Raw genomic sequence first — 16,122 nt, forward strand, 5'->3', positions numbered from 1 at the left:
TAACCTCCCTCACCTGTAAGTTACTGCTGGTGCCAGGATTGCATAGGAAACTGCATGTAAAACAGCCAGCACCGTGCTTAAGCAATGAGAGCCCTGAGTCCCAGGAAGAGCCTGGAATCCTGGCCTTGTTAAGTATTCGTTACTAGGTCTGAGGACCCTGGTCAACTCCGTCTCCCATTTCCTCACCCTCCATAACCCAAACCTTGCCCTAGACTCAGTTCAGACAGACTTACTGACAGATGGGGTTTTGCTCTGGCAGGACCAGCGTGGCCGTCCTTTTGGTGTTTCCTCTGCCTCTGACTGCAGGCTCCGAAGGCTAGGGCCCTGCCTTACATGTCACACGTGCAAGTCAGGATAACGGTCTGCCCTAACTTTGCTAAGGGTGAGGATGCTGTGGGCAGGAGCAACTGAGCAGGACAGACACTCCTGGAAGGCCTTAGCCTGTTCCAAGGGACACAACATCCCTTTGGGCTCTGTGGGGTTTTCGAATCTTTGAAAGCCCATGGCCTCACGCCAGTCAGTATTACTAGCAGCAGGATCGAAAGGGACAGTTGTGGACTATCTATTGGTGCCTTGTCAGTAACTGTTTAAAGTGAATCCCGCAGCACTGGTCTCTGCCTATAAGATCAGCTCAGCGCAAACACAGAGGGGCGTGTCAGTCATCACTTGTGCATGTTCTGGTATGTACGGACATGCCCTCAATCAGTCCTCAGGCATCAAACATGTCCTGGGTTAATGTATCGCTTTAAGAAGGATGAATCTGTTTTGTTATGGTTGAAGCTCTGAAACCCTCAGGTATCGGTTTTCTATTCGTGCATGCAGCTGCTCTGTGAGCGCTTCATGTATGTGGTCATATGTGAATATTCACGGAGAATTCAACAAAAAGTTGTTAGCAATAATGGAAAGAAAAAATATACAGATTTTGGATGTGCAGTGAAAGGAGGTTTCGACCCTCTTTGGACCCAATTATTGGAGAAATGAACACTTTGAAGGGGATGGGGAAGAATTAGAAGGAATCCCTCCCTCCATCTATCCCGTCCTCTCAGCACTTGCTGGGCACCCCTTGTTCCCAGGCACCTGTGCAGTGTTTCATTTCACAGAGAGCGTCTAGTCCTGGTAGGCATTTCTGAAGCTACCTTGTGTTAACACCTGAACAGGGACACATTTTTCTGGCAAGTAAAAGGACTTCTGGAGGAAGCAAGAATGATGCTCTCTCTGGACAGCGTTGGAGAAAATGACACACTTGAGTTGTGGTAACAAACCCAGCTGGGTACTCAGCCCTGCCAGACGACCCTACTGTGTTTTGTAAGACGACTTGCTTTTCCTCTCTGAAATGACTTGCCGTTCCTCCAGCTTCCTGCTCTACCCTCATTGTCATCTGATCACCTTACCACACACTCTATTGGAAATAAGGAGGCGGTATCAGATATAACAGACAGGACCACCTCATCTTCCCACCACCAAACCTCCGCCTGTTTGCCCTGCGCACTCTCTTCCGCTCCTCCTTCTCGGCCAGTGTTCATCCTGCCACCCCAAAGGCCAGTCCCTCCTTGTGGGATGTGGATTCCATCCTCTGACACCTGTTCAGGGAATTCCTCTTTTACTCAGTCTTCATCACTGCCATCTCCCTCTCTACTGAATCATACAACCGCTACTTACAAATGTGATCTCATATCTCCCGTATTTAACTCTCCTTCACATTTTGCCCCATTTCTTTGCTTCCTTTCAGAGCTCGAGCACTCAAAAGAGTTAATTTATGCTCGCTATCTCCACTTCCTCATTTTTATTCACTCCTCAATCCACCCCCAGCTAGTTTTTGCTTTTGCCCGCCACTGAATTTGCTCTTGTCAAGGCCAACCAATGACCTCTGTGTTGCCATCTCCAAAGGACTCTTCTCTGTGTCCCTCAGCCCCTGGCACAGTGGCCACTCTTCTCCACGCACACTCCTCCTTGAGCTCTCAGGCCCCTGGCCTCCTGTCTTCCCCACTATTCATGCACCTCTCCTTTGAAGTCTTCTCTGCAGACTCCCATCCCTCTCCTTAGCTCTAAATACTGGTGTTCCGGAGGGTCTGTCCCGGGACCTCCTCTCTTCCCCCAACCACCATCTCCTTAGGTGAGCTCATCCATGGCTTTAAATAGCATCTAGAGGTCAATAGACCATGTATATGTATACATCTGTATATGTATTGTGAGCTCTAGACTCACATATCCAACTAGCTACTCGTCTCCAATGGCCAATCTCAAACTTAACATGTCTGAGACAGAATTCTGGAGTCTTCCTGTCCCCACCCAGTCCTTCCTATTTCTGTAAATGGCACCACCATCCACACAGCTGCTCAAGTCAGGAAGCTGGGAGTCAGGCTTGATTTCTCCTTTTCCCTCACTCCACTCCCCACAGCAAATGCATGAAAGTCCTCTGATCCTACCTCTAGTCTGGATCTCGGGCATCACGATTCCCTGCATCCAGGCCCCGCTGTCTCTTACCTGCACTAAGGCAACAGCCTCCTAACCGGCCTCCTGGAGCCATGCTCACTTTCCTACAATTCTCCACAGCACAACCAGAGTGATCTGTTAAAAGTAAGTTAGGTCACATTATTGCTCTGCTTAAAACCCTTTGATGGATGCCTACTTCATTTAGAATAAGATCTACACTCCCCTGAGTGCAGATCCTGTCCTATAGGCCCTGCATGGCGTGTCCCCCTCAGCGGCTTCCGTTGCACCTTCCTCCTGAGTCATTCTCTCCCTTGCCACCCTTCAGCCATGCTGGCAGCCTTTCTGATTCTTAAACACACTAACTCTTTCCCTGCTGGGCTTTGCACATGCTGTTCCCTCTGCCTGGAACTCTCTTCTCTCAGCTCCTCAAGAGGCTAGCTCCCTCTCCTTTTCAGTTTCAGAAAGCCCTCCCCTGCCTACCTTCCCCAGCGTGGCTCTCCCCTCTCTGGTCACTCTCCATCAGGCAAACATTGACCAACTGTGTCATCATTCCACATGCTCCATTTGATTTTTATTTTTCTGCCTGCTAGATTGTTAGGCTGTAAGCCTCATGACAACAGGGACAATGTCTTCTTTCCCCAGCACCGAATACAGTGCCTGGCACCAAGTAGGCACTAAATAAATATTTGTGGATCCAATGAGGTGGTATATCTTTGTGTATATCACAATGGTCACATGTGGCTCTCTGTCAGGGTCCCATTTTCTCTTGCCTTGTGCTCATAGTTCTTACGAATGGGGATAGAGTCCACTCATCTGTCTTATGGTGAAATAAAGTAATTTTTTTCGCTTGGTAGTAATGATCTCCTTGAATCTGTCAGCAGACACACGTTCAGAAATAAGTCTTCTGATAATTTCAGTTGAAAAAGCTCAGAAATGGTTCTGGTGTATTCTGAGTACAGTGGGGAACTAGAAACATACTCCTCCAGAATTTCAACTAGAACTCACTTGTAGAGTCTCTTTCAGACAGGAAAGAAAGAAGAAGGGAGTGTAAGTTCTCCAAAAATGGCAAATGATAAATCCAAGTGAGAGGTAAACTTACTCTCTTAAAAAATCACCACCTCCCACAATTAAGGAAAAAAAGTCTATAAAACTAGATTTTGGGGGTGGGGTAAAGTGGGGTGAATGAACTGTAAAAGAAGTTTCCTCTTAAATGCGGGGGAAAAATGGAAAACTTACACATCAGATCAGACAATGCCAAAAGGAGAAGTCCCCTAGCATGGTGCCATATGGAACAGACACGAATTTTAATTCCAGAGGAAAAGGAGACCTAGCTTTTGTCTGTTTTACTTGTTCCATCTCCTCTTACTATATCACTAGTAGACTGATTTCATGTCTTGTATCCTGAGGCTTTCTTGTTTCCTATCATTTGAATTTAGAAGTGTTTTCCTCGTCCCCCGTTCTCCGTCCCCTCTCCCCTTCGCTATTCTTAGTTCTCCCACAAACGTCTTCCATCTCTGGCCACCTACTGGAGATAGAAATATCCTCTAACATCTTTCCTGTTCAAGGTACTCAGGGCTAATACTCTGACTGTAACAAGATTAACAGGACATTCTGACCTCAAAATTTTGGGTGTGCGTTCGCACTGTTCCGGAATGTGGTAGTAACTGGATTATCCAGGCTATCCAGGGGGGAAATCAAGTACACACAGCAACTTTTATGAGAAGCAGTGTTAATTCTTCCACATTCACTCTAAACTCTTTGAGCGTTAACTAGTCCAATCCCCAACTTCCATGTTCCACTCAAAGTCGCAAACCTGGATAAGATGATCTTTCTAAGAAAAGAAAGGTTCTGAAAGGCTCCTCTCTTCCTGCTCGCAATGCACATCAACAGGGCGAGTTTTGCCGTCTGGGTGATTCTGCTGCACGGACAAGCACTATCTGAATTCCTGCCTACCTGTGGTCAAGAATAGATAGATATCTAGAAATCAGAATCTGAGCTTTCTTGAAAAAAATAAACTATTACATACGATACTGTAATGGTGGATACATGTCATTATATATTTGTCAAATCCCATAGGATGTATAACACAAGCAATGAACCCCAGTGTAAACTATGGACTTTAGCTAATAATAATTATCAATATTGGGTCACCAATATGTAACAAAAGTACCACACTAATGCAAAATGTTAATAACAGGAGCAACTGTGTGCAGAGAGAGATGGAGTATATGGGAACTCTGTATTTTCTGCTCAAAATTCTGTAAACCTAAAATTGCTCTAAAATGTAAAGTCTAGTAATTAAAAAAATACAAAGTAGTTTATAGTGCCTCTGATTTTAAGATCTTTGATGATATTAGAGATTGTTTCACCGAACTATTCTGAACAGCCTGAGAACACAGCAACCGTGAACCATGAAGAAGCAGGTGGACTTCTGCCATCTTAATGGGATGCTGATGCAACACGGAATTCTAGATGCCCTGGTCATCCTCGACACATTCCCTTCCCCCGTCTCCTTGATTCAAAACCCTACACGGCATTCAAAGCTCAGTTCTCTGCCATCTCCTTTATCAGAACGTCCAACTCTCCACCTGGCAGTAATTTTGTCACTCTTGAACCAGGGGTGATTTGTGTGACCTTTTCCTGGCTTCCACACATTGTACAGAGGGCTTCTCCTGTTTCCATCACGAGTTCGCCTCAGCTGCTGGAGCCTATTTGGGGTGTCCCCTCTGATTAGCTTGATCCATTCCCCCAACATCCTATTTGTTGAGGACCCCAAGGATGGTTCTGACAGCACCTGGATTTCTCCTTTCTGGTACCGTGTTCTTGCCTGCCTGCAAGTGTGCATGCTTCGTGCTGTTTAATGTTCTACATCAGCTTTGCTTGACCACATTTGACCCATTTAAGGATCTTTGTCAAAGAGCCCTCAAAATATAACCTTATTGCCTGATGTGGGCCCCAAACTTTCCACTCAAGTTGACCTTTGCATGTGACACTTGTTCTAAAAGAGTCAGGAGGGCAAACAGCCCACTTTCAAGGATGGACCACTTAAGAACAGGGAGCTGTTTCCCAGCCTCAGCACAGCCATCTCCCAAACAACACATTGCTCCCCACCATGCTCACAATAAATCCCGGGGTACAAGAGGCGTTTCCTATTAAGGCAACCTTACAGATCTGGTAACTTGTTGTCCCGTGTGTGTGTGTGTAAGTGGCCGTAGAGGAGTTGATGGGTGAGTAAAGAAAGAAGATGAGAACCTGAGACCAGGGCAGAAGAAGGTACTCAGTAGAGCCACGAGGAACAAAACAGCCAAAATGAAAAATACCTTGTAGAACCTGTAACTCCCCTCTGTCGGTAGCAGCAGACCTCTATTGACATGAAATTTGAAATCACTGATTAGCAAAACAATTTTGGTTTGCCACCAAGTTCCTCGGAGTGGGGGTGGGGGGATAACGGTGGTGAAGCTGCCCCCTCGCCCGACACCATGCTCACAGGCGGGCCAGCGACCCCCTGACCCGCGCCCGCCCCTGCTGTCGCCCGGGATTCCGGGGCTGAGTGCTGTGCTTGCCTCTCCCCCGCGTCCACCACATCCGTCTCCTGAGGGTGCCCAGCAGTCCTCCGCGGGGGCCGCGGGGTCCTCGTGAGCGCTCCCTTCCCCAGCTTTTCCTCCGCACCTGCACTTCCTGCGGGCTCTGCTCTCAGAGTTTTTTTCACCATCATACAGGAGGAAGGCTAGTTCAGAGGAAATCCTGAGAAAGAGCCTTGGAAATACTTAAAAAATGCTGGAGGCGCAATTCGTGGAAAGTGGATTGGCACGTTTGGCCAGGCCTTGCCTTCCAGGTGGAGGAAACAGGTGGTGAAGCAAGGAACGGTGTGTGACACCTGATGGAGGGGCTGGAACCATGCACAGGAGCAGCGAGGGGCAGAGGACGGTCCGCCTGCCTTATAACCACTGTGGACTTCAGGGCAGGAGGATAAACGGATGAAGCTTTAGAAAGGGGGAGGCAGGACGTTTGTGACTGGAATGAGCTCAGCTGTCTTAGCTTAAATTCAGAGCCGAGTGGTAGGGAGTGGTCTTCATCAGCTCCACATCTCACATTCGTCATTGGGACAGCTGGCTCATCAGAAGCTGAAGGGACAGTCTTCAGACAGTCTTGTCTGTCTCTGGGGAATGTGCCCAACGGTCAACCAGTCAGACCTGAACTGTGGAATAAATGGCACCTGGAAATATCTCTTTCCCACTAATCTTCATTTAAAAGTAGACAGTTAAGTGGTTTGGATATTATTTTGAGAGTGTCTCTTTAAGCAGAATTTTATTATTAATGGCAAATATTTTAGGGCATGGTTAGTTGCATTCTCTTGGGTGTCAAGAACATGCTGTTTCCTGAAAATCATACAGTATGTTCCTTCTGTTCCTGGCAGGAGTGACATATCCCATTGTCTCGTTTCCACAATGGTTAACTGTGTTACAGCAAATGTCAATAGCGAAGGAACTATCCCTTTGAATGTTTCAAATGTGACTTTTAATTAGATATAACCTGATGTAGCATCATTTGAGCCGCGACTAATGTAAGATTATATGCATTTTAAACTTTTAGATGCCTGCAGAACATGAAAGGCACTTTATGAAGCTTGCATTAATGCATATTTCATTATAATGTAATTCTATATTAGATATTCCACTTCTGCATAGAGCCAAAATAGTTTCTGCTCTGTAGCGATGCCGATTTAAATGAGTAAACCACAAGGAATCGAGAAAGCTTAACTCTTTGTGCATCTCAGCATTGTTGTGCTTATAGGAGAATTCTTTTGGGGCAGAATTTCACTTTTTTTTAGTCAGCAGAGAGAGTACAGCACTTATGTTTCAGGTGGAACGGGGTGAGAAAAGATGGATGCAACATTTCTTCTGCACGACATTAACCGATGAGGGATAACCCTGAATGCCCCGAGCATTTTCCCTTTACTCCACTCAGACAGCTGATCAGTTTTGCTGCGCTGAGCAGTCAGCAAGGCTGACTTACACACAAGAGGGTTGTGAGGGGCCAGTGGGCTGCCTTGGCCACATGGCTAAGAGTACAAGGGCAATATAAATGCGTAATGAAACCCTGCGAACTAGATGTATGGCACTCCACAGGGCTGCCATGAAGCATCCCGCACAATATTACTAATAGACCTTTTACAGTTTTTATAGCTTCCCGAGTTATTTTTGAGTCAGTGCTAGCATTCAATTATTTCCTGTTGAATAAGGAACAAAACAGGCCTAAAGACTGAAAGGAAAAGCTGCTGTGGGGAGCAATCTCTCCAGATGGAAGTTTTTTGGCAGATTGTGGTTTGTGACTCAGAATGAGCCCAGATCATAGTGCCATATGGGTGGCAGCAGAGCCCGTAGACACTGACGCAGTCACTCAGCAGACTCCTGAATTCCTACTATGCGTCGGTTACTAGCTGGGCACGGGGAAACAAAGATGAGTTAGCGATAGTATCTTCTGCCAAGGAGTCCATGCATTTATTCATTCATTCATTCATCAGCATTTACTGAGCATTAATGATGCGCATCATGTATTAGGGGACTGAATTTGTAAACATGGAGTAAATTACCATATGGATTTATGACAAAGTCAGTTACAAAGATAGGGAAAAAATGCTTCACAAGTGTAGAGGTGGAGACAGGGACAAATTATATCTAGCGTAGTCATAGGCATTCTCCCAGAAAAAGGTGACATTCAGTCTGAATCTTGAAGAAGGATTAGGGGATTAAGGTGGGGGGTTGGGGGAGGCAAGGCCATTTCTGCCAAAGGAACAGCATGAGAAAATCATGGAGTTAAGGATTCATGCTTGGGAGGAAAAATAAGAAAATAAGAAATTGATTGTGGAGATAGCTCGTGGCTTCATAGGCAGGAAATGCAGCCAGAGAAATAACCTGTGCAAGGTCTTAGGAGAAGTGTGTTCACCATCTTTGCTACAGGCAGAGGAAGCCAAATAAGGTTTTTAAATATAGGAATGACAATGTCAGATTTGATCATTGGGAAGACTATTTTGCTAGTACACTAGAAAATGTTTTGGTGTGGGGAGAATCTTGAATAGGTAAACTAATAGGAAACTATTGAATAGTTTAAGTCATTGATTCTCAACCTGAGTACACATTGAGATACTTGAGTGCTTGTTAAAAATATCTTTTTCTCTCTGTCTCTCTCTTTTTTTTTTTTTGGTGAGGAAGATTGGCCCTGAGCTAACATCTGTTGCCAATCTTCCTCTTTTTGCTTGAGGAAGATTGTTGCTGAGCTAACATCCATGCCAATCTTCCTCTATTTTGTATGTGGGACACTGCCACAACATGGCTTGATGAGCAGTGTGCAGGTCCATGCCCAGGATCCAAGACTGTGAACCTTAGACCACTGACACATAGTGTGAGAACTTAACTACTATGCCACCAGGCCGGCTCCTAAAAATATCTTATGCTTAGGCCCTACTGCAAAACAATGAACCCAAGTGATTCACGTGTGCCTGAGGGTTGAGATCCACATGCCTGGGTATTAGTTAGTGAGAACATTTATTAAACAGAAGAGGTTTTATCCTCCTTCAATATGACCTTGGATTGGAGAGAAGGTGACTTGGGGAAGATGGGAAAGGATTTGCCATTGTCGGGCCTTTACTCAAAGGGTGTTACTAATAATGACTGTGCTCTCTTGGCAGTCTTCTATGTGTCTGCTGACTAATATAGAGATATATCATTTCATTTAATCCCTACACTGATGCTCTAAATATGTACTTATTATCTCCAATTTACAGCTGAGGGAACCAGGTTTCAGAGACCTGAAGTAACTTGCTTCAGATCGTAGGGAAATCTGCTGCCAAAAGTTACATTCTTTGTCACTCCTCTGTGGTACTTTGGACTTTTATTTAAATCACATATAACACACAGGAACTGTGTTAGAAGAAATAAGAGCAGTCGGGGAGTGTGGTGTCCCTCTTGGGGATGATCAAGCCCACTTTCAGGACCTGAAGCCTGAGCTCTTGCTGTGAAGTCGGCTGGGCTGGCCCTTTGGCCCAGAAAATGGGTGATTTTACACCTACTGTAGTGTTTTTGGGAAAAACGGATGGGAACTCAAGCACCCGGCTCCGGGTCAGGACGAGGTCATCCCACCCATCAGGCACTGTGCTTTCACGCTGTGCCCGGTTGGCTCGAATCCTCATTGTGTGCACATCACAGCATCGCCCCGACGAGGTGTTTGCTTGGTTGGGATTCCTGTGAACACGCAGTACAAAGAAACCTCTAAAATTAGAAGACACGTTGGCTCATTTTAAATGTCCTTTTGCAAATGTCTTTAAAACTTGGATTTGTTTCACCAATTGTTATTTAGCAACCAAATAATGTTCCGTGGCTGCCTAATTATCTGCATGGGTTCAGAACAAGTAAGCAGGAAACTAGTGGAAACAGTCATATTCACAGGAAACACTAAGTTCTTACTTGATCTGAAACTTTAATTTTAGAAATCTCTCTACACAACCAAGGTGGCTATAATAGCCAGCACCCACGGTGTGTGTTTGATTTGACAACCTGAATCTCATCTACCGGCCAGCAGGCTGCTTCCTGGCCTGGGAGATAGGCCATGAGGGTTGGGCTAGAGGAGGAGAACGTCACTGCAGCCAGGTGAGCCCCATGGCTTGCCTTGATAATAAAAGATGGCAGCAGTGGAACGCACAACAGAGTGCAGAATTCCTAACTCTGAGTCTGATTCCTTCAGCTATCAGATTGTGTTAATTCCTGGCAATGAAGCCAAGTAAGGGATATCTTATTCATTTGTTATGGCTTACTCTGTTGACAAAAATCTTATTCATTTCGTTAGCGTCTGCATATTTATTATTGGAAGGAGGCCTTTGGCCCTTGGCTTTCCAGCTGTGCTCCAGTGGAGCCCCAATATTCCTTGGTGGGTGAGAGAGACCTCAGTGGATGTCATGAGGAGGAGAAGAAGTGGGGAGAGAGAGTTGGACTCTAGGCTCTAGGGTCTTCAACTCATCTTCAACCACAGCAGTTTTGCTTTTATTAATTTTATATTTGGGAAAAAAACCCCACAAAAGGGCTATAATTGGTGTGAAGAGCAATGCACTAGACGTGAGAAATCTCTGGGTAAAACATTTGCATATGTCAATCAACTGGACTCCTCATAATTTTAATCATCTGGAAATCCAATTCTGATCCTGTATGTGTCTGCAAAAAGGTGGCCTGAACCTAGCAGAAAAGAGTTGTCGCAAAGCCCATGAATTTGACTCTCAGGAGTGGTCTGGATCTACCTGCAGGCCCTTACACCATGGCCAGTGGACTTAAAATGGGTTTAAAGATAAGGTGTCTGATTTAACAATCCTGGTTACTAGATGTCAACAGCATATATTAACAGAGAGCTGCCGGAAGCTGATATGTTGAAAAGTAATAGATGCCACAGTAGAGGAGGCAAGTTAACACTTAGTCACCCACTGCACTGGAGGGACTGTCTCATAGTAGGTAGAAGTGTGGACTCTGGAATCTAACAGATTTCGGTTCATGACCCAATTTGGTCCCTCACTTACTTTGTGACTTTGAGCCTCAGTGTTCTCCTCTGTAAAATGGACATAAGTAGTCAGGCTCCACTGGAATCTGACAAGGCACCTCCTTCATAGGACTTCTGGACTTCCTCAAAGCTTTCCTGTTGACCTGCTGCAGCAGGATTCCTTGGGACACCGGTTAAACCTACGGGTCCCTGGGCTCAGCCCCCTGGCTGCCTAAATCAGCATCTTCATGGGGAGGGCCAGAACTGAAATTTTAACGAATGCCCCAGGGGATTCTGAACTGCCTCCACGTTTGGAAACAATGCTTTAGAGGAAGCTTGACAAACGTAGTCACAGTTCTTAGGGAACTAGAGAATGGGAAGGGAATCCCCAGCCTGTGCTGACCCTGGCCTTGTACTCATGTCTCTTTTTTCCTACACCTGTGTCCTCTCTGTTGGCAGAGGAGGCTCCACTTGGGTACTTGGAAAGTCAGAACCCACTGCTGCCTCTTGTCAGGGCCAGAGTGGAAGCAGTCATGAGCCCCTGGAGGAGTCCCATGCTTTTTGCTTTTCTGTCCTTAAGGAGAAGGGTGAAAGAAGTAAGGAGGGATCCTTGAATGCCAGTTAAGTGACTGCCATATGTAAGAGACTAATATGGATGTTTCTTTTAAAGAAAAAGTCCTATTAAAACAGATACTCCTGTATTTGGAGAGGTACGGAATGTGTACTTCTTGTACCAGGCTCAGGAGCTGGCTCTGTTATCCTAGTGGTCTTGGAGAGTTTCAAGAAAGAAAAGAGCTCGCACTTGGATTGCAATGTCTAAGTGTTATGGTCGTCAACCTAGTTGTGCCTAACCACATTTTAAGAGGCTTTTTTAATAAATAAAATTGGATCCTCTTTTCTGTACTATTTCAGTTTGCACAAAGAATGTGGCAAAGAGATGGACACTGTAGACATTTTTGGCCCAATTTGGTGTTAGCGTTTTTCTGGGTCAGACTGAAAATCCTGATAGGCAGACAGGGCAGTGTTACATTTAACAAACACCTTTGTGAAACTCAAAGAGAAAGGGGGGTGGGGCAAGCAGGAGCCAGTCAGCTCTTTTTAATCATTTATTTCTAATTTAACTCATTCCCAGCTCAAATTGTGTGTATAGATCTTGGGACACGCATACATGTATTTTTAAATAGTTCTTTAAAGCTATTTAAAGACCTGACTGTACCCCAAGCCAGGTGATGGCATCACACGTGCTGGCTTCTGCTCACGGCAGCTGCTGGGTGGAGAAGAATGAGAATGGTCTAGGGCGAATCAATCACCTTTATGTTACAACCACCTTCAAGCAGGCCGAGGATTGCATGTCTAGGCTGCCACCTTATTAAACAATCATGAACGCAGGTATGGTGTTTGGCACTTTACCATTATGACACCAGCGTCATCTCATTTGGAAGATTAGAAAAGAGATATTTGAAGAAGTTGTGTCTAGTCACTCAGTTATTAAGTGAAAGAGACAGGGGTGTGAACTCAAGAGTTTTGAATCGGAAGCCTCCCTGAGTTCCACAGCATCGCACCACCTTTAACTTACAACATCGAAGAGTGCTGTGTGGTCTGAAAGCTTCTTCGCTGTCTTCTCTGTTAGGCATTGCTGGAATTACAGCCAAGGAGTGGTTGCGAATGCTGGAAACCTTCAGATTCCATCATTTAAATCTTATTGAGGCCTCGTACACAAGGTTCTGCGTCAACCGACAGCTCAAGGGACGGGATTTTGGCTTCCCTATGCCACATCTGCCACCAATGGTTTCACTCTCAGTCCTCATCAATAGTTCTTTCCGAGTCCCCTGGAATTCCAACTTGCTATCTCACAATCCTCTCATTAGTGCTCCCTCCTGGGGCGGAGGTTCATCACGCGCCTCCTTGGACAGGTGCCCTCGGCCTCCTTCCCCGCTAGTACGTACTGGCTGTCATCGTTTTCTTTTGAAGTTAATTACAATTTGCGCAGCTGCATACGAGCTGAGTGGCTGGAGGGAAGAAATACAGTCTGTGGCTCTCTTGCTCACCTAGTTGGCTCAACCTTGGATGAGGATCTCCTTGCAAATTCTGGCTCAGCGCAGAGCATTCCTTTTCCTCCTACCTCCCTTTATGGCGAGTTCCCTCCTTTTACATTGATGTACTGCCTTGTTTCTAACCTGAAGAAATTACTCTTCAGATCTTTTTCACTGATGTTCTCAAGGCTTCCCATCATGTTATATTGTCACATCATTGAAAAGCATTGTTGTGCCTGGTGCACAATAGTTGTTACCAAAAGAGCAGATGGTTGAGGTGTTCTCTGGAGTTCTCAGCAATCACATCTACTCTGATGACTTCCTTTCCTGTTCCAAAGCTGAGCTCGGCTGTGTTCAGTTCTGATCCTTCGGTTCATGTTAACAACTGTCGCTCAGTTCACCGTTTTCTTACAATTATTAATGTGACTCTGAGAGTGACAACTGCTTCTGTCAAAGGATGGTGCTGCCTGGATTATAGGGTGTGCTACATACAATTACAGATCCCAAAAAGGTATTAACTGACATGGAAAAAAAAGCAACTGGGTCAAAGACTAATGCATAGGCAAAATCTCAAAAGCATTAAAGACACAACATGAGGACTTTTGCATCATGACATTGTAAACAAAATAATAAATGATTGGAATCATGGTTGATTAAATTCATGTTAGAAGTCCTCAGTATTATTATTTCATGCTTAGTCTCTTGGGCACCCTTGTGCATTGTCAGCTGACAAACTATAATTTCATGCTTGGCTGGCCTAATACAGTCTTAGGTTCCAGATTCTGTGCACAACCATGCCAAGCTGCAGAAGTTAAGTGAAAAGCAAATAAGTAAAACAGTGGGCAGAGGTCAAAAGACAAGGCCCATCACTGATCTGAAAAAGAGCAAGTCTCTTGGCAGACTGTGTGAGTGTTTTTGGTATCATTTCACTGAAGGACGGTTTTGATTACCCACTGATTCAACATTCATTCGACATTTACTAGATCACCTGCTGTGTGCCAGGCTTGATGGTAGGCCTAGAGGCTATAATGGTGAAAAAACAGGTACTAGTGAGTTGTTGGAACTTCTCAATGGAAAGCCAGATGGGGCCCCACCTCAACCATCTACGGCTGGTGGAGTCTCTGAAAGACCCTGTCAAAGAGGCTTTGCTTCAGGCCTTTGGCAGCTTTCCCAGGGCTCTGTGTCTGCACCTTCTCCACGATTTCTGCTGGAAAGGAGGCCCCCGACCCTTTCTCAGATGCAATTCATAATAATTATTTGTCCTTACTGTATTCATCTGTCTATATTTCAGAATATACTCAGAAAAGATCTTCTGCTCAGATCTTCTCTCCTCTTAGTAAAGATTCCTTTAAGGACCCAAAACCTGTCTTCAGGTGCCCTTTGACTTGCTCTTTCTAAGATGACAGTATGGATAGTTGGTATGAGAAATGCAAAGAATAGACATAGGGAATTCATTCAAATTTGTCAGTCATCAGCACAAAAATTTTCATTCATTTCTACTTATTTTGTGCAGTTAGGATCATCTGAACTTTATCACTCTGGCTGGTAGCAGAATCATAATTAAAGCTGAAAAGGGTACTTAATTCTAAGAAAACTCTTTAAGAAATCCTTAATAAAATTCTTAAGACTATCCCTCCCACCATCGTTTAGGCTGGAAAGTCTGCCCAAATGCCTTTTGGTATGTACATTGAATATAATCAGTTGTTTTCTCCAGTTTAATCTCAGGATAGCACTAATTTGGTCTGATTGGGGGGTGATTTCCTTTAATTAGGAGCGTTGGCACTGTTCTTCAGTGCTTCTGTCATGAAGGCCCTTTGGACCTGTTTGGGAGACTCCAATGCCTGAAGTTAAAGATTTGTGGTCTAGGCTGGTTTAAGGGACCCAGAGTAGTATTTAGAATAAATAATCATCCATTGATAACTGGACTGCATTGCAAGGGCGGGCAGGAGAGTCATTCTAGGTCATGGCTGCATAATGAACATTTAGACTGAAGAATGAAAGGTATTGGAGCACGTCCTATAATCATCATTATTGGGTATCTGTGAATTTAAACACACTTTTTGGAGGTGAAAAGTTGCTTGCCATGGTATTATGAGCAGGAGAAGATGTGCAAAATGGTTGGAGAGAGATGTGGAAAAGAATGACATTAGCTTCAGACGCCAAATTGAGAATTAAACTTCCTGAGGAATTTTTGAACCCTGCTCAAGTCAATTGAAGATATATTCTTTTAGCAAAACTACTTTAGTAAGCAAATGCAGAAAATGGTGCTCTGTGGGTGCTAGAGATTGAAATCTTTCACAGTGATGTGAGAATATTGTAACACTTTAATATATATTATAATAATTAATATCACAATAAGACCATAAATATATCATATTTTTTTCTGTAGTGCTTACTCACATGAACAGGAGCGAATCCAGATTTTGTGGAACCCAAAGGTTACACAATTCGGAGGGCACCAAATTCAGAGAATATAAACCTTTAAATATAAAGTAAGCACAGATCTGTTTCAAGGGGACCCCTCAAGTGAAGGGCCTGAGGGTTGAGTGCTGTTGATTCTTGGTGAATCGACCTCTGGCTGTAGAGCTGTGTTATGGGAACCCATGTCCCAAGCTGGGCCTGGCTGTCCTGCCACCTCAGTAGGAGGCAAAGGGAAACGTGGTTCCAGGGTTCTAGGGTCACTTAGTGCATCTGAGTGCTTTGCTGAGCATCTTAGGAGCTGCTTGTTGATCCCTTAGGAAGAGACCTCTCAATGAAACAAACAGCAGAACTTCTGCTTCCTTTGAACAGTGCACCCTGACCAGAAGTTACTGAGCTGGAAGATTCCTTATGAGTCCACTCATAAAGTTTATTGCTGATGTGTTCCTGTTTATCATTGAATTATCTTAGATTTAAAACACCCCACCCAGTGCCACCATCTATGTAGCAACTGGAGTAGCATCCGTAAATAAAATAACCTTCAAGACCAAACAGCTGCCAAGAACCAGATTTGGCAAGATTAACTCAAGCCGGTTGTTGAAACCAGGCAATGCTTACAGACGCACACCCCTGTGGACACCGTTTAAATATCATTATATTTCAAAAGACCAAGCAAACTGAAAGCTGGCTGCAAAAATTCCTACTGGGGGTCTATTTA

The 16,122-nt window shown here is 44.7% G+C and overlaps 1 protein-coding gene across 3 annotated transcripts in view; it reads right to left on the minus strand.

Moving 5' to 3' along the window:
- Positions 1 to 16,122, minus strand: part of SLC9A9 (solute carrier family 9 member A9) — a 510,485-nt gene that overhangs the window by 57,283 nt on the left and 437,080 nt on the right.

The sequence above is a fragment of the Equus caballus genome, chromosome 16 (assembly GCF_041296265.1).
Source record: "Equus caballus isolate H_3958 breed thoroughbred chromosome 16, TB-T2T, whole genome shotgun sequence".
Lineage (NCBI taxonomy): Eukaryota > Metazoa > Chordata > Mammalia > Perissodactyla > Equidae > Equus > Equus caballus.